The sequence below is a fragment of the Panthera onca genome, chromosome C2 (assembly GCF_046562875.1).
Source record: "Panthera onca isolate mPanOnc1 chromosome C2, mPanOnc1 haplotype 2, whole genome shotgun sequence".
Classification (NCBI taxonomy): domain Eukaryota; kingdom Metazoa; phylum Chordata; class Mammalia; order Carnivora; family Felidae; genus Panthera; species Panthera onca.
This window is the reverse complement of record NC_138347.1, coordinates 104,254,265-104,278,844: the sequence shown is the minus strand read 5'-3', so window position 1 is coordinate 104,278,844 and position 24,580 is coordinate 104,254,265. Positions and strand designations below refer to the sequence as shown.

At 37.7% G+C, this 24,580-nt stretch overlaps 1 protein-coding gene and 1 long non-coding RNA gene across 3 annotated transcripts in view; one reads left to right on the top strand and one right to left on the bottom strand.

The window, feature by feature from the left end:
• Nucleotides 1–24,580, top strand: part of PPM1L (protein phosphatase, Mg2+/Mn2+ dependent 1L) — a 295,312-nt gene that overhangs the window by 58,909 nt on the left and 211,823 nt on the right. The window lies entirely within an intron of this gene.
• Nucleotides 18,715–19,614, bottom strand: LOC132683328 (uncharacterized). The gene is made up of 2 exons (XR_009612167.2): nt 18,997–19,614; nt 18,715–18,870 (listed from the first exon to the last, which is right to left on the bottom strand). It is a non-coding gene; the product is annotated as an uncharacterized LOC132683328 (long non-coding RNA).

Genomic DNA, 24,580 nt, shown 5'->3' with positions numbered 1-24,580 from the left:
TTTTTAAAATATACTTTGAAAAACATTTACAATATGGTGTGTATATGTTTTATTTTTTGTACTTTTTTGTAACAGTGTTAATTTTATGCTATTTAAGATCACCCAACATAATTGTCATTCTTTTAAAATATATTCTTTTTTTAAAATATTTATTTATTTTTGAGAGAGAGAGAGAGAGAGAGCGAGCTTGAGCAGGGGAGGGGCAGAGAGAGAGACATACAGAATCTGAAGCAGGCTTCAGGCTCAGGGCTCGAACCCACAAACCGTGAGATCATGACCTAAGCTGAAGTTGGATGCTTAACCAACTGAGCCACCCAGGTGCCCCTAAAATATTTTCACCTTAGCTTTTCTTTATAAAAGTTGACCTCTTGGCAGATCATCAAATGGTTATTCCTTGTATGAAGAAATTAGTGTTCTTTTAATGAACATAATAAAGTCATCCCAGGATTCTGGTTCCAAAGGACTCAGAACTCTATCATTTAAATGAACTAAAATAGTTCTTACCTTTTCTCATCTTTTCTTCTATAGTAATTGTTATTTGTTACAGGACACCTGCCATGGTTAAGGTCCTCTCAAAGCAAAATGTTCCTAGGGATATTTTATATCTGTTAGAATGTGTGTGTGTGTGTGTGTGTGTGTGTGTGTGTGTGTGTGTATACATATACACACATATATACATATATAATTTATGGGTATGTTTATGTATAATAAAAGTGTTACTGGGTCCAAAATTTTTTGTGCATTTGGTATTTAATGTAATACTGTTGTCTTTAGATTCTTTAAAAGTCTCTTTTATAAAAATTGCCTGCTTATTTTCCATAAGTAAGCTTTTTTTCCTAATTTTATTGAGCATCATGATAGTAATTATCCATCAGCAATATAGATTGGAAGGCATATTTCAATTTGAAATGTTGTCAAATAGAAATTACCAAGGGGTGTCTGGGTGGCTCAGTCAGTTAAGCATCCAACTTCGGCTTAGGTCATGGTCTCATAGTTTTGTGGGTTTGAGCCTTGTGTGAGGCTCTGTGCTGACAGCTCGGAGCCTGGAGCCTGCTTTGGACTCTGTGTCTCCTTCTCTCTCTGCCTCTCCCCTGCTCACCCTCTGTCTCTGTCTCTGTCTCTCTCAAAAATAAATAAACATTAAAAAAATTAAAAAAGAAAGAAATTACCCAAATGTAAGTGATAATTTATGTAGTTCCACGATGGTGAAAAGTATTAGTAGTAATGAAAACTAACATGCACCAGATCTAAGAATGTTGAAATAGCTGAGCTACCCACAGATACTATACTACAATTAGTGAACAAATAGTTGAAGTATCTATTATGTTTAAGGTACCATCCCAGGCCCTAGTGCACAAAATTGAATGTAAATTAAGAAAAGTTGAATTAGAATATCTAAAAGGAACAATTTTCAAAAAAGGATTGTGTTTAAGAAAGAGAACATGATTTAATTAGTTTTTTATGGCTGAGTAATTTTCCATTGTGGAAAAAGAAGATATATATATACATATATATATATATCTTCTTTATCCATTCATAAGTCAATGTGTATTTGGACTCTTTCCATAGTTTGGCTATTGTTGATAATGCTGCTGTAAGCATCATGTATCCCTTTTGAATCAGTACTTCTGTATCCTTTGGGTAAATACCTAGTAGTGCAGTTGCTGGATCATAGGGATAGTGCCTCTATAAACATTGGGGTGCATGTACTCCTTTGAATCTGTATTTTTGTATCCTTTGGGTAAATACCTACTAGTACAATTACTGGATTGTAGGGCAGTTTTATTTTTAACTTTTTGAGGAATCTCCATACTATTTTCCAGAGTGACTATAGCAGTTTGCATTCCCACCAACAGTGTAAGAGTGTTTGTTCCCCTTTCTCCACATCTTCACCAAAACCTGTTGTTTCCTGTGTTAATTTTAGCCATTTTGACAGGTATGAGGTGATATCTCATTGTAATTGATTTTTATTTCCTTGATGGTGAGTGATGTTGACTATCTTTTCATGTGTCTGCTAGCCATGCATATGTCTTCTTTGGAAACATGTCTATTGATGTCTTCTGCCCATTTTTACCTGGATTGTTTATGGTTTTTTGGTGTTCAGTTTGATAAGTGTTTTAGAGATTTTGGATACTAACCCTTTATCAGATATGTCATTTGCAAATATCTTCTCCCATTCCATAGGTCGCCTTTTAGTTTTGTTGATTGTTTCCTTTTGTGCAAAAGCTTTTTATTTTAGTGACATCCCAATAGTTTATTTTTTGCTTTTGTTTCCCTTGCATCAGGAGACATATCTAGTAAGAAGTTGCTATGGCCAAGGTCAAAAAGGTTACTGCCTGTGTTCTCCTCTAGGATGTTGATGGCTTCCTGTCTCACATTAGGTCTTTCATCCATTTTTAATTTATTTTTGTATATGGTGTAAGAAAGTAGTTGTTTCATTTTTTTGCATGTTGAGATGATGTGGATGGAACTAGAGTGTATTATGCTAAGCTAAATAAGTTAAAGACAAAAATACCATATGATTTCACTCATATGTGGACTGTGAGAAACAAAAAGACAAGCAAAGGAAAAAGAGAGAGAGAGAAAAAAACCATAAAACAGACTCTTAACTATAGAGAAGAAACTGAGGGTTGCTGGAGGGGGGGTGGGTAGGGGGATGGGCTAAATGGGTGATGGATATTAAGGAGGGCACTTACTGTGATAAGCACTGGATGTCGTACGTAAATTCTACACCTGAAACTAGTATTACACTGTATGTTAACTAATAGGAATTTAAATAAAAATTTGGAGGTAAAAAAAGAGCACATGAGTTCAAAAGGGGAAAACATATGAACAAAAACTATGAGACAAATAGAATATAAAAAGTGAGTCTTAGAAGACAAAGAAAGTAAAAAAAAGTCACTACTCATAACGATAAGATTGGAACTGTCTGCTGTTATCTCAAGAGAAAAAAAAAGTCCAATTTACATAAATTAGTATTCATCATTTGTACAAGCTCTGGATGCCTGGAAGATTGCCAGCATAGTCTTTGGTGAGACAAAGTTCAGGGGAGTTCTAATTTACAAGGAACCAGTTAATGTTTTCTGTTCTTTATCTGGTTGTTTCCTGCCTTTGATTTTTCTTAATGCTCTTCTTGATTACAGATGGTTAGAGTAGTGAGGGAGTTTTAAAAAATGGTTGATGTATCATATATTAATATGAAGTAATGTTAAGACTCAGTCTGTTGTGCAAACGTATAAGTGATCATACTTTTGATCTTCATATATAATGATTTATCTTTATAATGTTTGTCATTCATTTTCTCTATTTGTAAAATCAGTATTAGTATAGATATGACCAGAGGTAGTTAGTATAACAATAATACTACATAACTGCTACAGTTTTTTTCAATATTTACTATGTGCCAGGTACCCTGCTAAGTACTTTTTATGTATTAACTTATTTAATTCTCACAAGAACCCTATGAGGTAGGCATATTAGTACCCCTCATTTACAGATGATGAAAGTGAGGCACAGAGGTGTTAAATAATTTAAGTTCCTATAGCTCCCAAACCTGGGATTTGAATCCAGGTGTCTGACATTGGAGCTGTTGACAACAATTATGCTACTCAGTATAGATGACCAGGCCTGTTTTTTTTTTTTTTTTTTTTTTTTTTTTAATTTGAGAGAGAGAGCGAGCATGAGTGGGGTAGGGGGCAGAGAGAGAAGGAGAGAGAATCTTAAGCAGGCTCCACTCTCAGTGTGGAGCCTGATGCAGGGCTCAATCCCACAACCCTGGGATCATGACCTGAGCCAAAATCAAGAGTTGGATGTTCAACCAACTGAGCCACCCAAGCATGCCCCCCGCCCCCTTTTTTTAATTGACTAAGTCTGATTTAATCTCAAGTTGGTTTCTTTGAATTACTCTGGATATAATATCCAGAGACCAAAAGAACTCTTGCTTTTGTTATGCAGTTCCTATCTAGACATAAAGTTCTTACTGAATTTCAAAACTGGTTATTTATGAGTGCTTGTTAATCTACTGAATCATGAACTTGGTGGTATTTTGAATACATGTTTTAGCACTGTTAGTGTGTGATTAGGGCAGGAAGTTCTTATGAGGGAAAGGTCATGGGCTGGAATCCTGTGGGTGTCTGTTAGCTCGTTCATTCTGTGTGGTCAAAGTCTGTCCTTTGAACCCTAGCTGCCCATCTGACAAAAGTGGACATTTGGAGGAGGGGTGCCTGGGTGGCTTAGTCGGTTAAGTGTCGGGCTCCTGGTTTTGGTTCAGTTTATGATCTCCTGGTTTGTGAGTTCAGGCCCCTCATTGGGCTCTGTACTTGCTGCACGGAGCCTTTTTGGGATTCTTTCTCTCTCTCCCTGCCCCTCCCCTGCTCATACTCTCTCTCTCAAAGTAAATAAATAAAGTTAAAAAAAAATTTTTTTATAAGTGGGCATTTGGGCATATGGGTGTCAGATGTGAGGATGTGGATAGATCAGTGCACCTCCATCACTAGGGCGATGGCCACAAATCCAAGCTCTGTCACTGAAAGCCTCAGTGGAAAAAAAAATTATATGCAGTAGTCCCCCCTTATCTGTGGTTTTGCTTTCTGAGGTTTCAGTTACCTTGTCAGGATTTCATTGTTTTTAGACATGACCTCACTGTAGGTGAAAGATAGTCTTGCCTCCAAGATTAGTCTTATGATAGACATAGAAATGTATTGACATCTAGGTGTTTCAGCCTTAACTGTTGAAAGGATATGATGAACTGCAGCTTGGGTTTTAAGATGGATTTTGATCCATACCTCAGACTCTGGTTTGGGGTCCTTGTTAGACCCTGGCTTAATGATGCCGTTTGCTTTTGTTTTTTTCATTATACTTTTAAATATCATCAGGAGCCATTAGAACAATTGGTAAATTGAGCATAGTAAATGAAAGAAAATGTTTTGTGAAATTAATAGATATGGAGATACATTCATAGCAACAACAAAAGTCACACTTGAGTATTACGGAGTTTCTTTGGCAGTTTTATGTATTAATTGTTAAAAACGTATCAGCACATTTTATGTGATTATACTTACCAGGTACAGATGAATTCTGTTCCTGATAGAATCATTATATAAAGTCTATTTAGGTTTATTTCATCTTTATGTCTCTTAAAGCTCATTTTTTTTTAAAGATAATGTGATCTTGGAGTAGGGCTTGCAGCAAATTGTGAAAATGTTATCTCCTGATACTATGCATCCTAGTGTTTCTTATTGAAAAGTAATACCTTTAAAAGAAAATACATATTTACGTTTATTGAAGCAAATTTATTGGATAATGGCAACAATCCTTGGGTCAAAAACAGCAATCACAATCTGACTTAGTTTTATCACCCTCAGGAATTTTTATTAGATCCCCTGTACAGTATTATCAGCTATAAATAGAGATCAGCTAATTTGATGAAGAAGCTCTAGGTCTACAGATAATTGAACAAATATATCATGGTTTAAAAAAAACTCACATGAGATGACAGTAATAGTGAATAGGGCAGAAGAAAGAAAAGAAGTAGGAAAGAAAAGGGAAAGAAAATATAAAGGAACAATGGTGGATTTGTGTGCAACAAAATGCGGTTCCAATACCGACCTACTTAACACACTTTCTCACTGGGAGGCCATTGTTCTTTCTCGAACTCTTTTTGCTTGGCTGCATTCCCTCCCCATTTAGAAGGAGGACAGTCCCCCTCCGTCTTCCTCTGGTCCTTTGACCAGAGACTAATGTTGCTGAGGTTGTTGGGGAAGTAATGGCATTTTGCATTTGCAAATGTGGTCAGCCTCTGCAAGGGTTCGCTTCCAGCAGAAATCTTGTTATCCTCTGAGATACATTTTTACTAGCTGATTAAAAAAAAAAAATCATTATGTCTAAAGAGGTTTATTTGATAGAGAAATAAGATTCCTTTTTGTTGTTCTCTCCCTTTTCCCCCTTCTAGAGGGGAAATTCCAAGGGTAGGACTGGCAGAACTGGGGAAATTGTGTGCATGCTCTATCATCCAGAAAGACTTCTACTTTTAAAGAAGACCCTTGGAGAGGTAGGACAGAAAGTATAAAAGAATGGCCAAATTACAATGCCTAACAAAGGGATAGCTCTTAGACTGTTTTCACACAGGCTTCTGTGCTCCATCCAATTGAGTGATGGCGTAATGTTATTAGTGTAGGATAATGTATGTAGAAACCATGTGGATTAGTGGGTTAGTGCTTCTTGATGCTATATAAATATGGTGCTTAAGTATCTTTAGAAAAACTAAACAAAAGCACAACACCCCAAACACCTTTTATTTATAATAGGTTACCAAAATCAACTAAAATGGCTTAGTAACAAATACCCAGATAACCTGAGAGAGATGCATAATTAAAAAAAAAAAAAACAACAACACTTGCTCTTCACTGAAGCATTTGTGTCTGAATCTGTGTACCTCCAATAGCACGGTCATTCTTAAGTTAGTTAAGGAGACCAGTTGTTAGAAGGAAGCAGTAATTCCAGGGCAGGGAAGTCACACAGCGAGAACATGATACATGTTGTCATTTACTGGCCCAAGGAAGAGCATGTGGTAGAAGACTCTGGTCTCCTCGGTATTCCAGAACATGCTCTGTGCTTTTTTACCTCTCTGCACAGGTTGTTTCCCCTACCAGTTAAGTGGGTTTCTTTGACCTGGAATGCCCTCCCTCTTCGTTTTTATTTATCAAAACTCCACCCATCTCCTGGAAGATAGGGACCCAACCCTTTGTCTCAGTATCCTTAACAGCCCCTGTGGTATCTGGCACCAGCAAGTGGTCAAAAAATGTGTAATATATGAACAGGTGAATGGAAGGAAAGAGGGAAGCACAGCTGGCATTTGCCTACCTCACTTCTCAGCCCACAAATAGTTGTTAGAAGCAGCTTTTCAAGACTTGTCCCATCTCTGATTTGTCTTACACTCTCCTTCCTTTCACATTCTTCTCATTAAAACAAAGCAAAACTGTGGCTAAGGAGGCTGCCAGACAACTCACTCAGCTACCAGAGAGGGATGCTCTTCTGCTTTGTATCTGTAAATACATCAGATACACTTTATTGTTTTTTCATCCACCTTTAAAAAAATGGCTGATTTTCCCTTATTGGGGGCCTTCTGTTCCCTTCTTGCCTCACTAAGTCCATTTACATCCTGCAGGTAGACAGGCTGGAACAGGGTTTCATTTGTAACCTGTCAGCTCTACTTGTCAACTGGCAGAGATACGGTTGAGCATTAGGAGGGTCTTGGGAGGTAGGGTTATTAAGGGAGCAGCAGCTTGGTTTATCAGGGGAGTGGGAGGTGTGGGATGAATACACAGATACTTTCCAGTTCATTAAAGTGGGCAAAAATCTCAAGCTTTGGTCCCAATGTCCTACCTTTCCTCGCCTGTTCCTCGACACATTAGGGTGTCCTTCACACATGCTGCACCAGCCTACAAAACTGTAGCCTGGCAGCTGCTTCTCAGTCCTGGAAAACTCAAGTGGATTGGCCTATCACATAAACAGGACTGAAATCCTTAGGGTAGTTGAGAAAACAAGAAAGAATTTCAGAAACCTGATGATGAATCTTGGCTTTATGAGCTGACCTTACTCTTTGTTTGGGCATTTCTTTGAGTACAGTGGTTTTTAGCTTAACTTAAAACAAAATGTGAAGTTTTCTTTTGTTATCATCATTCTCATCCTCATTATCCTTTTGGTAATTGTCATAGCTGCTATTATTATTTTTTTTTTAATTAAAAAAATTTCTCTTACATTTATTTATTTTTGATAGGCAGAGAGAGACAGAGCATAAGTGGGGGAGGGGCAGAGAGAGAGAGGGAGACACAGAATCCAAAGCAGGCTCCAGGCTCTGAGCTGTCAGCACAGAGCCAGACTTAGGGCTTGAACTCACAAACCACGAGATCATGACCTGAGCTGAAGTCGGACGCTTAACCAACTGAGCCACCCAGGCACCCCCGTCATAGCTGCTATTATTGAATGCCAACCCTGAACCAGCCATGGTCCTTATGCTTTACATGGATTAACTCGTTTAATCTCCCAGTAACCTTCCTAAGGAAAAATTGACCCTGACCTATAATAATCTAGTACTAGATCAGAAGGAAGAAGCACATACATTTTCCTTTGGAGGCATTAGTTTGAGGTAGGGTAAAGCCATGAAGGGAAGTCATTTATAAACTTTTTCCTGGGAATGAGAGTACTTTATATTATTCCTACCCCACCCTAAAAGTTTAATATTTAGTTTTCTAAACGGTTTAGGGAAATTTAGATTTACATGGAAGAGAGACAAGTCAAATCATAATTACACTTTGTGGCTCTGAAAATAAATTTTCATTTATTGCTGAATTTTTTGGTCTCAAGATTACATGAGATTGATAGGTCAGATTCGATCCTTAGTCTACAATTGCACATTCTGCAATGGGGGAAAATTAAGACCTAAAAGTTATACTCAAAGCTTTTTTTTTTTTCTCCTGGTGAATCTTGATATTATATTTTCTCATGCAATTTCAAAACTTTAAATAGTTTAAAAATATCCTTAAGTCTGCTATTTGTAAGTGTGCATAAGATTTCAGCAGTAGTAGATTTAAGAGTATTTAAGAACTATTTAAAGAAGCTTTCTAATTGCCCACTTGAGCACAGATTATAAATCAACACAACATTTTCCAAATTCCTGTTCTATGCCAGGAACTATGTTGGGTGTTGGGGTTGGAATTCAGTTGAACAGTACCAGCTATAGCCTCCACCTACCTTGGACAGCACCCAAGAGGGTTTAATGTTGGATGCATTGGAATGCACTTGTTTAAACATGTTTCATATATTACCAGGGAGAACCCGAGTTTTTCATTACCGGCCACATGATTAAAAATCAACCTATGTGTGGTCTGAGTTAACTTTTTAATAAAAATCAGTGATGAGTTGGGGGTAAGGAGGAAGTATTAGGTATGTTTTGAATATGAGTTGATGGCAACAGAGGCTTTGCTCGTATATATTTTCTTTTAGTCAGCAATCCTTTGTGATACTCAGTATCATTCTGTAATTTGAGTGGAATTAAGCTTAAACAGCTCAGAATTATATAACTAAGACATTATGTTTTAAGTACTCTTCTGAGTTAATCTCAGCCAGCTAGCATGACCCCTGTTATACAAAGACGGGTATAGAGAGGATGAGAGGCAGGTGGCTAGGCTCTTCTGCATTGCTAGTTCATGGGACTGATTTAGTGTTTTGGATTTTTCAGCTAAATAATCCTAGGCTACCTTCTAGGGTCAGACAGGCTGTGTGTGAGAAGCTCAGGATCCATGTGAAGCAATGAGCAGAGGCATAAGAAATCTAGATTTGAGTCCCAGCTCCTTCTTATATGCCACCTATGTTATCTTAATGAAGCTTAAGCTCTCTGAAATTTGGCTTTCTTATCAGCAAAATGGATATAATGGTACTTACTCACAGATTGTTATGAAGATTAAGTCCAAAGCACCCAGCACAATGCCTGACATGTTTAAGACCAGTGCTGGCAGTCTCTTCAACTCCTAGTGATTTCCAACTGGAAAATGGTGCTGGGGCAGATATCCCAGATTGTTCTACAAGCAATATTTATGTAGCTAATGATAGTTTTATATTGTCCTATAACTCGTTCTAACACTGATTGCAGTTTGGAATATCATGTTTTCATTATAAATTATGTGTAAATTTATATTTACTTATTACATACCTTTTATGCAGCAGGCATTTTGGAACATTAGAAGTATAAAGATGAGTAAGACTTCCTTTTACTCAAAGAATTCACAGTATATGGGGAAAAGGAATGCAAAGTTCACTAACCAGAGTACAATGTGGGGACGTGTTTTACTCTCTGAATGGATGCACTGCTGTGGATTATGGGGATGGCGGAGAACAATCTGAACTCTGCCTTGTTGGGTGGGGGAGCTCAGACCAGGCAGTGCTTTCCAGATATGCCATTGAACTGGGTCTTGAGATATAATGGAGTTCAGAGAGACACAGAAGGGGTGACGTGGAAGGGCATTCCAGCAGGAGGAGACAGCCTGAGAGAGGCATGGAATGCTGGCCAGGAGACTCAGGAGCCTTCTCCTGTAGTTCTGATCTTGTAGCTCTCTAGCAAGAAGATGTGTGCCTTTGAGAGAGTCATTTAACCTGATTTTCATAATTTGTAAAATATGGGGGCTCAAGTGAGGTTTTTTAACTCTAAAATTTGGTATCTGTGATCAGGAGATGCAGAGAAGCTAAATGAGTCATGTAATGTTTTAGTCAGTTTAGGCTGCTGCCACAAGATACCTTAGACTGAATGGCTAAGCAACAAATATTTCTCACAGTTCTAGAAGATAGGAAGTCCTAGATCAAGGTGCCAGCAGATTTGTTGTCTGGAGAGGGAGGGCTCTCTTCCTGGTTTGCAAATGACTGTCTTCTTGCTGTATCCTCATATGGGGTGGTGGGAGAGAGAGAGAGAGAGAGAGACAGAGACAGAGAGAGAGAAAGAGAGAAAGAGAGAGAGAAGGCTCTGGTCTCCTCCTTGTCTTACAACAGCACTAATCCCATCATAGGGACTTCACCCTCATGACCTCATCTAACACTAATTGCCTCCCAAAGACTTCACTGCCCAATACCATCACGTTGGAGACTGGGGCTTTAGATACAAATTTTGGGGCAGACACAAATATCCGTCCATAGCACTGAGGGTCACATGATTCACCCATGGGAGGGCCAACACTGGAACTCCAATGTCACTGTTACATTTCACTCTCCTCCCTCATCTCAGTCCATGTAGCATCTGCTTTGTACATGGATAGTCATTTAGCAGGGTGGAGGCTTCTATGCTTTCTAAAGGAACTCCTTTAGTCAGCTGAGCAGTCTTGGTTATTACCATGTACATTCCAAACATTTTTAGGTTCCTTTGATTGGTTGGTATCCTTTTGGCCTCTCAGTGGATCTTTATCACTCTCATTTGATAAGGACTGTAGGAGCCCTAAAAATTGTTCTCTTATTGCAAATTGATATTCTACTTCTCTCTCTATTAAATTCTTTTTAATGTTTATTTATTTTTGAGAGAGAGAGAGAGAGAGAGAGAGAGAGAGAGAGAGAGCAGGAGAGGGGCAGAGAGGGAGGGAGACACAGAATGCGAAGCAGACTCCAGGCTCTGAGCTCTGAGCTCTCAGCATAGAGCCTGATGTGGGCTTGAACCCATGAACCATGAGAGCATGACCTGAGCCAAAGTCTGAAACTTAACCAACTGAGCCACCCAGGCACCCCTCCACTTCTCTTCCTAAAAAGATATTAACTACAGTGGAGGTAAAAAAACACAAAAGCTTATTTTATCTTAAGAATCAGAGTTCTCTTGCCTTATAATCTAAAGCATATTTTCTGCATTAAATTATTTGAGTTCCACTTTGATATTTTTCCTTTCTAGGTGCCACCCCTGTTGTTATTTCTTTAATATTTTTCATTAAAATAATGCACTTTATTTTATTTAAATACATTTTAAAAATGTAATAACTTTGAACTCACAGGTTGATATTATTATATTCTTTTTAAAAAATGTTTATTTCTTTTGAGAGAGAGAGAGAGAGAGAGAGACAGCTCGAGCAGGAGAGGACCAGGGGGCGGGGGGGAGAATCCCAAGCAGGCTCCATGCTGTCAGCACAGAGCCTGACATGGGGCTTGATCCCGTGAACAGCGAGATCATGACCTGAGCTGAAATCAAGAGTCAGACGCTTAACTGATTGAGCAACGCAGGCAGCCCTATTATATTCTTCATTATATTTGTTTATTATATATGTTTGTTTATTATATATTTTATATTGTTTATTATGTTTCATTATATTGTTTTCTATTCACTTTAATATAATAAAGCACCTTGTGCCATCTAAAACCTTCCTACACATAGTAAAACCATGTATATGTACTATGCTTTGGAAAAATTTAAGACTATCTGGGTTTATTGGTTGAATGGTGAAAGAAGGGAGGAATAAAAAAGATAAATAAAAATGATACTATTTTAAGTGTATACGTTATATGAGTGATTTAAAAAAATGGAAACATGAGTTTATAGGAGACAGACAAGTAAGTTTGCTTGATTTCAAGCCCCTGTTATTGTCAAGGTAAATTGTGCATGTAAAGAAGGAAGTTGAACAAAATGACATTCCTTTTTGGGCCTTGAATATTTGCACATCTTTTTTATGATTCTTGTTTCACTCAGTAGCACTAGGGTCATGCGACCATATAGATATAAATGCTATGCTGTATATCTTGTCAAGAAGGGTAATGTCTGGGGCGCCTGGGTGGCGCAGTCGGTTAAGCGTCCGACTTCAGCCAGGTCACGATCTCGAGGTCCGTGAGTTCAAGCCCCGCGTCGGGCTCTGGGCTGATGGCTCGGAGCCTGGAGCCTGTTTCCGATTCTGTGTCTCCCTCTCTCTCTGCCCCTCCCCCGTTCATGCTCTGTCTCTCTCTGTCCCAAAAATAAATAAAAAACGTTGAAAAAAAAAGAAGGGTAATGTCTGTGCCAGGGAAAGGAATTCTTGTTCTTATTGTGGGAAGGTAAAACAGAGTCAGAAGCAAATGAGATCAGATTCAGCTTGTCAAGCCTAGGGCAGGACCCTTGGAATCCAGAAAAACAGATTGGAGAGTGAGTTTAAAAGAAAGGGGGTAGGGGCGCCTGGGTGGCTCAGTCGGTTAAGCGTCCGACTTTGGCTCAGGTCACGATCTCGCGGTATGTGAGTTTGAGCCCCGCGTCCGGCTCTGGGCTGACTGCTCAGAGCCTGGAGCCTGTTTCAGATAATGTGTCTCCCTCTCTCTCTGACCCTACCCCGTTCGTGCTCTCTCTCTGTCTCAAAAATAAATAAACGTTAAAAAAAAAAATTAAAAAAAAAAAAAAAAAGAAAGGGGGTAGGTAGGGCTGGCTTCACAGGCATGTGACCTCTGTGGTTGTACAGGTTTCCACATTTAGAAAGGCCCTGTACTCGATTTAATGTTCTGCTCTCATCATCTTAAAAGTCTTAATAATTTTTTAAAAAGGGACCTACATTTTTATTTTGCACTGGGCCCTAGAAATGTAGCCAGTTCTTGGGTTAGGGTAGGGAGATATTTATAGAAGACTTTATTCAAAGTTTAGGTTCATGGGGTAGAAATGGAAGAGTGAAAACTAGAAATGAGTTGTGAAAAGGAGGTTTCAGGTCTTACCTGATGGGTCTCTTCTGATTGACCGTGGCTCATAGGTTAAGAGATCCAACAAGGATTTCTTGTGCCTTAAACTCCTTAAGCACTGGAAAACATTGTGCAGTAAGTTGTTCTCTGTGAATTACCTTGCAGAGTCAAGTTATGGTGGATCAAGCGGGGGCTGGCAAATGGAAATGCCTGTCAAGAGCGGCTCTAAAACAACAGGGAGTGGTCGGCAGGGGGGTGGGCACAAGGGGAACATGGTCTGTATTCTGCTTCAGCCTGTATTTGCCACTTGATGTTCAGCCATGTCATTGTCCAGAGTGGCTGAACCCTCTGGTTCTTTAGGAGCTAGAAATGTGGATTTTTTAGCTGTGACGGTTTCCAATTAAAAAAAAGAAATGTGCTGTGTGGACTAAATAAAACATGTGTAATTGAATTCATTTCAGTCTTTAAGCAGACATTTTTATTTTTTTATATTTATTTATTTATTTTAATGTTTTATTTATTTTTGAGAGAGAGAGACAAAGTATGAGCTGGGCAGGGGCAGAGAGAGAGGGAGATAGAATCCACAAAGCAGACTTCAGACTCTGAGCTGTCAGCGCAGAGCCTGATGTGGGGCTTGAACCCATGAACCATGAGATCATGATCTGAGCCAAAGTCAGATGCTTAACCGACTGAGCCACCCAGGTGCCCCTAAGCAGACGTTCTTAAACAACTTATTTTCTATAGGTAAACATGGAAAGTGACTAAATTAATATTTTAGGGGAGGGATCTATGGATCTAATGGACAATGGACCTAATTTTGGTATCTTTGGTGAAGACATCCCTAATACAGAGATGGGGTTAGGAAGAGAGCTGCCAGTGGATGTTGAGGATTATGGTACAGAATAAGCTCTAGATTCTCTTTCTTTTCTTTTTTCTTTTCTTTTCTTTTGCCTTCTCTTTTCTTTCTTTTTTTTTTAAAGTTTATTTTATTTATTTTGAGAGAGAGAGAGAGCAAGTGTGAGCCTGAGTGGGGGAGGGTCAGAGAGAGAGAGAGAGAGAGAGAGAGAGAGAGAGGATCCCAAGCAGGCTCCTCAAGGATTCAGAGCTTGATCCCATGGACTATGAGATCATGACCGGAGCAGAAATCAAGAGTCAGATGCTCAACCAGCTGAGTCACCAGGTGCCCCCAGATTTTCTATATTGGAGGGGCTTAGGGGTTACAAGGGATATTGGTTTACGGGGACCTATTTTGAGCTGTGTTTGTATAACAAACTCATTGTTTTAGATAATATGACATAGATCATAAGAAGCCAGCTAGCTCTCTAGTACATTTTTTCCCACTCTTCAGGTAAGATTGAAATGACAGCAACTGGTCATTTTCAGGAATGGACCGAGGAGTTTTAGGGCTGCTAGCGATTAAGGAGGAATACAAGCTTCTCAACCCCCCAGACCAATCTTTTGTCCATTACTGTTATGGTTTATTGTTAAAAGAAGATATTATGAGATGGACACATTAGCCTAATGTGTCCATTAGTCTGATGCCATTAAAAATGCAATTCATCTAACCATTTCCCCCCGATTCTGTGCTCACCTTCTGAATATGATTTGCCTCCCAAGTGAATCTACCAGAGGGAGAGAATGAATGCGTTCTACAATTTAGAATATAGGTGTTTTTATAGCTACTTATTGTTAATTATAATCTAATCAATTGACATTCTGGTGTTGTGTTATGTGTTGTGTGTGTTATGACTATAGTACTGTGGATCTTCCAGTGAAATGTAGAATCTCTTTGATATGCTGACAAACTCAATTTTGAACTTGCACAGCTCAGGGCCAGACCTTATACTATGGCAAATTTGCCAAAATAATGAATGCCACTTTGGGAGACCCTCTGGGGGGCCTTTCCTTAAGTGACACCTAAAATATACCTTAAATGTATGCAACTTTCCTATTTGAATTTCTTTAGTGATAGAGACACGATATATAGTACATAAAAATCATGGGGTAAAGTGGGATAGCCCCATGGAAGTCTTACAAGGATTTCAGATGTTTGAGAGGTGCTGGCTCAAGTAAAGGTAAATTGATTTCTTTTTTAAAAAATTGATTTCTTTTTAAGAGCACTTTTCTAAAACATTTTATCTAGCCAGTGATCTCCAGTAGAAATACATTGTAAGTAGTGTTTCCCAACTTCATTTGCTAATGGCTCCTTTAAAATGTTTCCTTTGGCAACCAGTGCCTTTGGAAAACATCATGAAATATTTGCAAAGCGTGGCCTTAAGATTGCGCTGAAATTGAGGTATTTCTGGAATTCTCCTGGGGGAAAAGATGTATCTAATCAGTTTTCAGAATTTTTGTTGAATCACAGTTTGCATCGGGTTCCATAAGATCTACCTGAGTGTTCTGGAGTGTTTGCTTACTAGCTATTTGAACCTGGAATTGTCCCAGCATTGACCTGGGCAGAAATGGAACTTGGCAATCTGGATTTTGCAATTTGGATCATATTATGAGTCAACCTGGAATTCCCGGAGTCCAAGACTTCCTTTATTAGTATGTTTCTTCTCCTGATAGTTCACGTCTTAAAAAAGAGGTTGGGAATTTGCTTCTTAAGACCTATCTTAGAACTCAGCCATATTCTCACAGCTAGGACTCAATGAACATGATGGTTAGCCAAATAAAGATTATTTTCAGAAAATCAGAGATCAGCTTATAGAGTAATATAGTTTTATGGATACATTATTTTCTTTAATTCTCAAATGAGGAAAATGATTGCAGAACTCTATTTCCAAATATGAAATGGTGATTGCAGGTACAACTCAATTGTGTATTCTTAGTGTGTAATGACAATATTGAGAGGAAAATTGATTAGTATTTTTAAAACAGCAGGAAAATTATTTCCTGCCCAAACATTGATTAGTCTTTGAATAGGCTTTCTTACAATCCTTTTCTTCCATAGACTGCAGGGTGCAGCACAGTCATATTTTATGTGGAGTCAAGCAGAGAAACCTACTTGATGCGATTAAACTTATTGCTGCTTTTTCAGCAGGTGCAAAAATAACTTTGTCTTCAGTAGTTACACTTTTCCTGGCTTGATAACACATCAGGACTTCTGTAGTTTTATTTTGATAAAAGAGATTATAGGAACTATTGTATTATGTTATGAAATGTGCAAACAATGAAGTATTGAAGTTTTCTGGTGATATATATTCCTCCCTTTGACTTATAAATAGCAATTTGCTTAGCATGCTTGCATGAGTGCTTTAAAATCCTATTAGCTGAAGGTCACATAACATTAGCTTATTCCTGATTAGGTGTTATGTAAAATATAGGGATAAAGAAGACTGAAGTTCTTTCCCTCAGGGAACTTAAGATTTACTTGAGGAGGTAAGACATAGAATTAAGATAAATAAATATTAGATTGAGAGAGTTTATGATGAGTCCCAAATGAGTGGTTTAGAATATTACATAACTGGTATAGTATTTCACAGGAGAGAGATGTTTTCTGCCTCCTGAGGTAGTTGGGGAGCACTCCTGCAGGAGCTGGGCCTTGAGCTGGTCCCTGGGGACAGAAAGGATTCAGCCAGGTGGAGAAGATTAGGCAGGATGCTGGTGGCGGTACCAAAGGCAGCTAAGCCAGAATGTGTCTGCCTTTTCAGCAGTGAGTGGATCTATTTGGCTCTAATAGAGGACTCATGAAGGTGAATAATGGAAAATAAAACTGGAGAGGTAGGTTGAATTCAAATTGGAAAGGGCTTTGAACACCAGGCAAAGGAATTAGGACTTTATTCTGTAGAAAATGAATAAATAGTAAAGGTTCCTGAATAAAAAGAAGCAGAAAATGCAAGACATGGCTTTGTAGTTAGAGTAGAAACAGTGCACAGCTCTGAACTGAGCTGCCTTACGATGGAAGACAGTGGTGAAGAGAAGTGTGAGCATTTCTGTCTTCGTTTCTGATGGGAATATAAGTTGGGTTAGCTGTTTCATTTTCATTCTTCCCTTTATTTTTCCTGTTCTCTTTTAAGCCCTGTATAAAACCTTTTTTTTTTTTCAGTCTTAAAATACATTAATTCAAATTTGACCTTCCTTACTGCATGATAGTTTGAATGCCCAAAGCTATTTTCAGTTGTTCCAGATTGTCATAAGAGTTTGATGTCCAGGTGCCAACTGGAAGGGCCAAACCTGGCCTGTGGAGGATTGTTTTTAAAATCTGATTCTAAATTAAGCACTTTGGGATAGAAAAATGAGATGTGGCCTACTTCTAACTCAGCATTTGACTGAAAGTATATGTGTTTTTTCTTCTCTGCTTAAATATTTGTCTGGCTCTTTCAGACTCAAAAGGCATATAACTCAGAGCTAAGAATATTTAGATTCCTCTTCCTTCCTTTTTTCCAGAGTATTTTTTGGCTTCCACTATAAAAAGTGATACTTATAAAGGAATTTCTCCAAATATTGGGTAATAATTCTTAAAAAAATTTTTTTATTCCTAGTCCTCCTATTTCATACCTCACAAATTATTGAAACAGGATTAAAATTTTTTTTGAAATATGAGCCATTGGTAGAAGTTAGACTTTTAAATATTTAAAATTAAGTTCTTTTTGTAATGTTTATTTTTATTTATTTATTTATTTATTTATTTATTTATTTATTTTTTAATGTTTATTTATTTTTGAGAGAGACAGAGACAGAATGTGAGTGGGTTAGGGGCAGAGAGAGAGGGGAGACACAGAATCTGATGCAGGCTCCAGGCTCCGACCCGTCAGCACAGAGCCCGATGCAGGGTTCAAACCCACGAGCTGTGAGATCATGACCTGAGCCAAAGTCGGCCGCTCAACCGACTGAGCCACCCAGGTGCCCCTGCTTATTTTTATTTTGAGAGAGAGAGAGAGAGAGAGAGAGAGAGAGAGCGCGCACTCGCAAGGCGGAGGGGCAGAGAGAAGAGGAGAGAGAATCCTAAGTGGGCTTCGAGCTGTCAGAGCAGAGCGCAATGCAGGAATCCATTTCACGTATCGTGAAATGATGACCTGAACTGAAATCAAGAGTCAGACACTTAACCAAATGGGCTACCCAGGTGTCCCCTAAAATTAAGTTCTAAATGACAGTGACCACATTGGTAGCAATTGTGATACAGGGGAACAGATCACAGTATACATGTTTTGGAGCCAGAGAAACCTGGTGTCAGCGCCCCCCCTCTGCCATTCAAACTGGGTGACCTGAGTGTATTACTATGATTACACATCATTTTCTAAGTTCCTTGGGTAGAATTCACAGCAGGTTCTTTTCTCTATATATAAGTGGAATTTATTTGGAAACTCACAGTGACAGAAAATGGATAAAAACACACATAGACTTTTAAGGGTATCTCAGCTTAGAGACCTTCTGAGACCTGCTGAGATACAGAGTAGAGGATGTGGAGAGAGTCTGTGGGCATAAAGGGAGATTGATGGTTGTGTCACCTCAGATTCCAGGCCTTTATCCTCTCTGAGCCTTAGCTGCTTCATCTTTGAAATGGAGAATAATACTTACAGGGTTGTTATGAAGACAAAAATAGATAACTTAGAGCAATACTAGGCACTCAGTAAAACAGTAGCTATTATTATTGTTGGTGGTGGGATTTGGGTGGGTTTGACTTCTTTTTCAGCTCCACCATTTTTTCCCCTGTATTTTATTTCCTTTTCTACCATCCTAGAAGATGTGGATGTGTTCAGAGCCTAGGATCTTGAGCTAGGAGAAAGAAAAAAGAAAAAATCCTTAGTGATCAAAGGAGTCTTTCAAGGAACATGCTAAGACACTATCATGTGATACTTATACTTTCATTCCATTGGCCAAAACTTAGTCACAGCACCATACCTGGCTGGAGTGGAGGCTGGGAAATGTAGTCTCTTCCCTGGCTGGTCTTTACATGGAAGAGGGGAAGATGAAATTTTGATGGCTAACCAACAGTTTCTGCCAAGGTATTCAGTGTGCTTTTATGACCTGAGTGTTTCCAGTGTCCCCATGGAAACAAAACCAATTATGATGGTATGTAAACATTTTAAATATTCCATAAATGTGTTACCATTTGACCAGTACTCTTAAGATAGAATATTTTATCCTCAGTTTTTAATGTACTATAAAGCACTTTGACTTTCTAATTAAAAAGGTTAAGATTTTGTTTGTAATTATTTAGTCCAGCATTACCATTATTCTTTTTTGTAGTTATGAGGTCTTAGAATTTGGGATTTGATCTCAACAGAGTCTCACCTCACAGCCTCCATTGACATACACTTTGTGTCAGTTTCTGCTTTGCAGTCACAGATACCTATACTGGTCATCACTGCTAGAATTCTGAGGGTCAGGCTCAGTAAAATGTATGCCATAATCACATAACAACAAACATATAAAAACAATTGTCATGTATCTGAAAATATCCTTTTGTGTACTCAGATCTGCCATTGTAAAAACTTTTGTCTGTTTTTCATCATCTATCTATTTGGGTCTTTAAACTGGATTATTATTATTATTTTTTTAAATTTTGAGATAATTATAGATTCACATGCGTTTGTAAGAAATAATAGAGATATCCTACACACCCTTCACTCATTTTTCCCCGGGAGTAGCATCTTGCATGACTGTAGTACAACAATACAACCACTATTCACAGTGCTTATTTAGATTTCACTGGTTTCACATGTACCCGTGTGAGTGTGTATATGTATGTGTGTGTGGTCCTGTGCAGTTTTATCACATGTATAGATTCATGTGATCACATCACAGTCAAGATACAGCACAGCTTTATCAACACAAGACTCCTTTGTGTTACCCTTTTAGCCCTAACCACCACTCTCCTTCCCTAACTCCTGACAATCACTAATCTGTTCTCCATCTTCGGCCATTTCAGGAATACTATATAAATGGAATCAGGCAGTATGTTTCTTTTTTTGGGGCAAACATTCTGCGCCTAGACTAAGTCTTAGTCATTTACCACAGGAGGACAAAGAACAGCTAATCCCCTAGGCTCTAGGTACCTGTCCTATTTCACAGAGATGTTTATGAAAATACATAAATCTGATGTGCAGGGTTTTTTTTTTTTTTTATTAACTGAGGTAATTGCATATGTGAGCTTTTGAAATTGGCTTTTTTTTTTCACTCCACCTGATTCCTTTGAGATCCATCCAAGTTGTATGTATCAACAGTTCATTCCTTTTTAATGTTGAGAACTATTCTTTGGTATGGATGTACTATGGTTTGATTAACCATTCACCCACTGCAAGGACATTTGGATTGTTGTCAGATTTTGGCTAATACTTTTAAAGCTGTTATAAACATTTGTGTACAGCTTTTTGTTTGTGTGGATGTCTTGTATGCAAGATAAATGCTCAAGAGTGCAATTGCTAGGTCTTATAAGAGACACATTTAGTTTTATAAGCAGCCATACTCCTTCCTAGAATGGCTGTAGAATTTTACATTTCTATAAGCAAAGTATGAGCGATCCAGTTTCTCTGCATTCTTGAATCCTCGCCAGAATTAGTATTATCACTGTTTTTTTGTTTTTACTTTAGCTTATCTGATAAGTATGTAGTGATATTTCCTTGTGATTTTAATTAGCATTTCTCTAATGGGAAAATATATATACACCCACACACACATATACACATGCACACAGACACATATATATACACATGTGCACATTTTATACATATATATATTTTTTTCAGAGTAATATCTATTTGGATCCTTTGCCCATTTCAAAATTGAGTTAATTATTTTTTTATTGTTGAGTTGTAAGAGTTCTTTATATCCTCTGGAGATAAATCTCTTATCAGATAGATGATTTACCAATATTTTCTGACATTCTTTGGGTTGTCTTTTCACTTTCTTGATGGTGTCATTTGTAGCACAAAGGTTTTTAATTCCACTGAAATCCAATTTATCTTTTTTTTTTTTTTGTTCATTTGTGTGCTTTTGGTGTTGTATCTAGGAATCCACTGCCTGACCCAGAGTCACAAAATTACCCCAATGTTTTAAGAGTTTTATAGTCTTAACTCTTATAATTTAGGCTGGTGGTCCATTTGGAATTAATTTTTATGTATGGTGTAAATATTTCTTATGCTTTAAATTTTTTCCGCTTTATTGAAATATAATTGACATACAACATTGTGTAAGTTTAAGGTGTACAAGGACAAAGATTTGATACACAAATGTATTGTGAAATGATTACCATGGTAAGGTTGGGTTAACACCTCTGTCAGCTCACATAATTACCTTTATTTTTGGAGTGATAACGTTTAAGATCTACTCTCTTAGCAAATTTCACATTATACAGTATTGTTAAATATAGTCACCATACTATACATTACATCCCAGAACTTATTCATCATATATCTTATGCTTTAAAGTTTTATAACTTTATATTTTACATGTAGATCTGTGATCCATTTCAGTTATTTTTGTAAAAGTTATGTCCAGTTGTGCCAGTACTATTTGTTGAACTCAAATACAATTTTTGGTTAAAATCTAACTGTCCCATATGCAGTCAGACTTCAAGCTGGTTTTTCTTCTGAGAAAGAAGTATATCTGAGATGAAGTGGGGATATCAAGAATCTAATAAGTGGCTGTACCACCTCAGTTTTCTACCTGCAAAAGGAAGATAATACTTCTTGCCAAAATAAAAATATAAGGATTAAAATCAGAAATACCAATTTCTTGTCATAAAGGTACTTGATAATGTCACTTAAAAGACCTACAAATGGAATAACATTTGGTAAGTTTACCTCCCAATAAAGAAAATGGAAAGGAAGTTTCTCCTTGAAGATGAAAACATATATATTATTTTAACAGTTCTAAGGACCTCAAGCTAAAATAATGAACTAGAATAAAAAAAAAGAAAAGAATTGGCTTTTCACATTTCAAGTCTTTTTGCCTGGAACTTTGTTCATCCATGGCTTTTTATTAGGTTGTTTGTGAACAGTTGGTGCACATATGGTACAGTTACACCTCATTAATAGAAAATAAATTTTCCATGTGGTTTTGTTGCCTCCTTCTTTGCAGTTATTTTGCTTTAAGACAAATTTCTGTTTCATGAAAGTTTGGCCTTTCTGTCTTAGGAAATCTCTGCAGACACTTTATGTTTGTTTGAAATTACTCATCTTTAAAAAAAATTTTTTTTAATGTTTATGTATTTTTGAGAGAGAGAAAGGAGAGAGAGAGAGAGAGAGAGAAAGAGAGAGAGAGAGAACATTAGCAGGGGAGGGGCAGAGAGAGAGGGAGACATAGAATTTGAAGCAGGCTCCAGGTTCTGAGCTGTCATCACAGAGCCCAATACGGGGCTCGAACTCACAGACCATGAGATCATGACCTGAGCTGAGGTCAGATGCTTAATTAACCTACTGAGCCACCCAGGCGCCCCATTAAATTACCCATCTTCTCTTAAGTTTTGCAGTCATGCATTAGATACTGTATACTTCATTGTGTTCCTTTAAAAATTTGTATCATTAGGTTGCTCAATTTGAAAGACATATTTCAAAAAAGATTTTGGCACATAAGATAAGGCTTTAAAAGTACAACAATCTCCTTTTATTTAGAATAGCTGAATAACTGAGAATTATATATACTAGAGGTGGGTTATCAGCGAAATCAGTGGTTAGTTATAAAGTATATTTTGACAATGTGTATAGTGCTTTCGCTATTCTTTTTAAAAGATTTTTTATTGGCATGCAATTTTATAATTCACATATAAAATTTACCTTTTTAAAGTGTACAAATAGTGTTTTTTAGTATTTCACAAAGTTGTGCAATGATCACCACTAATCCTAGAATGTTGTGTTGATTATTTGTCAATCCCTTTTGATTTATTTTTGCTAATTTTACATGTCAAAAACAGATTAGAGGTGGTTTATAATGGGATACTTATTATAACAGTATGATTTAAGATTTCAAAAACACTAGTTGGAAGGGAGGAATAAATATACCAAAAGTTTTAACTGAAGGTAATGTAATATACTTTTAAGCAAAGCATGTAAATCTAAAACTTTCAGTGTGATAGTGCTTCATCTTCTATCATGGATCCAAACTTGTATTCCTAAAAACAGATATCACTCTGCTTCCCTCTTTAAAACGCCCTCTTGGTTTCTACAGCCAGAGGTCATCTTTCAAGTTAATGGATGAGACTCATTCAAAGTTATGAATATAACCTTGCTGGGTGGGTAGGGGTTTGTGTGTGTGGGTAACTTTGCACATCTTTTTGTACCATCAGTTCTACCTAAACATTTTAGAGAAGCACCAATATTTTATATTAACTTGAAGATATTGATTAATATAAAAAATACCTAATGGGTAGAATGCAAAATTTGTATGAAATACATTAGACATCAAATAATGTTGTGCTTGATCTCAGTTGATAAGAGATACGATACCAGGAACCCTTCTTAACACATGTTCTCTTTTGCCACTAGCAATTCTGCCTAAAAACTAACTGTGGAGTTCTGGCATACCCAAACAAACAAATACAGAACCAAACAACCCAACAAACTCCAGAGCCCTACCCCTCAGCCCTTAGATTGGTATGAAGTCGCTTCACATTGTACTAAATGTCTCACAGATCTGGTTCAGTATCTAACCCTTTTCATATTCTTTTCCTGGAATGTCCCTACTATCAACCCGATCTGCCCTGTACTATCAGATTCCCCACCCCTTCCTCCATTCCTGGCTCACATAATTTCTGTCCATGTGTTCCCTATTATTATGCTGCCCAGGTACATTCTTCCCGTCTCTGTTGCTGTAATTGCCATGGTGTATTATTATAGAATCACAGGAGGTCTGGTTAGGTAGAGAGAGGTGGTAATGGATGTATGTCTCTTTGTAACTGTAGATGCCTCAAAGGCAGGGCTCATCTTTTATTCATCTTTATATTCTGGTACATCATATGGATCGTAACACATAGTGGATATTTAATAAATGTTTTCTTGAATTAATGAATGAACTTTGGATGACACAAATTTGTGGACGATAGTAGTGCAGATAATTTTGTTTTTTGAAGCATTGTAGTTTTTTTTAATATCAGGATAAATTGAGCTTTTGGTACTTGTTATTCCCTCTTCAATGCATTTCAGTGACTTGCTCTTGGCAAGTCAACAATGACCTAGGTCCAAATCCAATGTACTTTTTTAACCCCAATGCTATCTTTTTGGAGCTCTCTGCTGATGTGACACTGTTATACATCTCTACTTTTGAAGCTCTTTACGCTCTTATTTCTGGAACAGTGCCCTCTCTCACATTTTCTCATGTCAACCATCACACTTTTACAGGCTCCTCTTCCTCTGACTGCATCTTAAGTTGGTGTCCCCAGGTTGTGTCTTTGGCTCCCATCCTTCGCTACACCGCACTGGAGCATCTCAGCCACTCTCCCTGTTTCTGTTTTCTGACCATAATCCCCAGATTGGGGTCCTTAATTCAG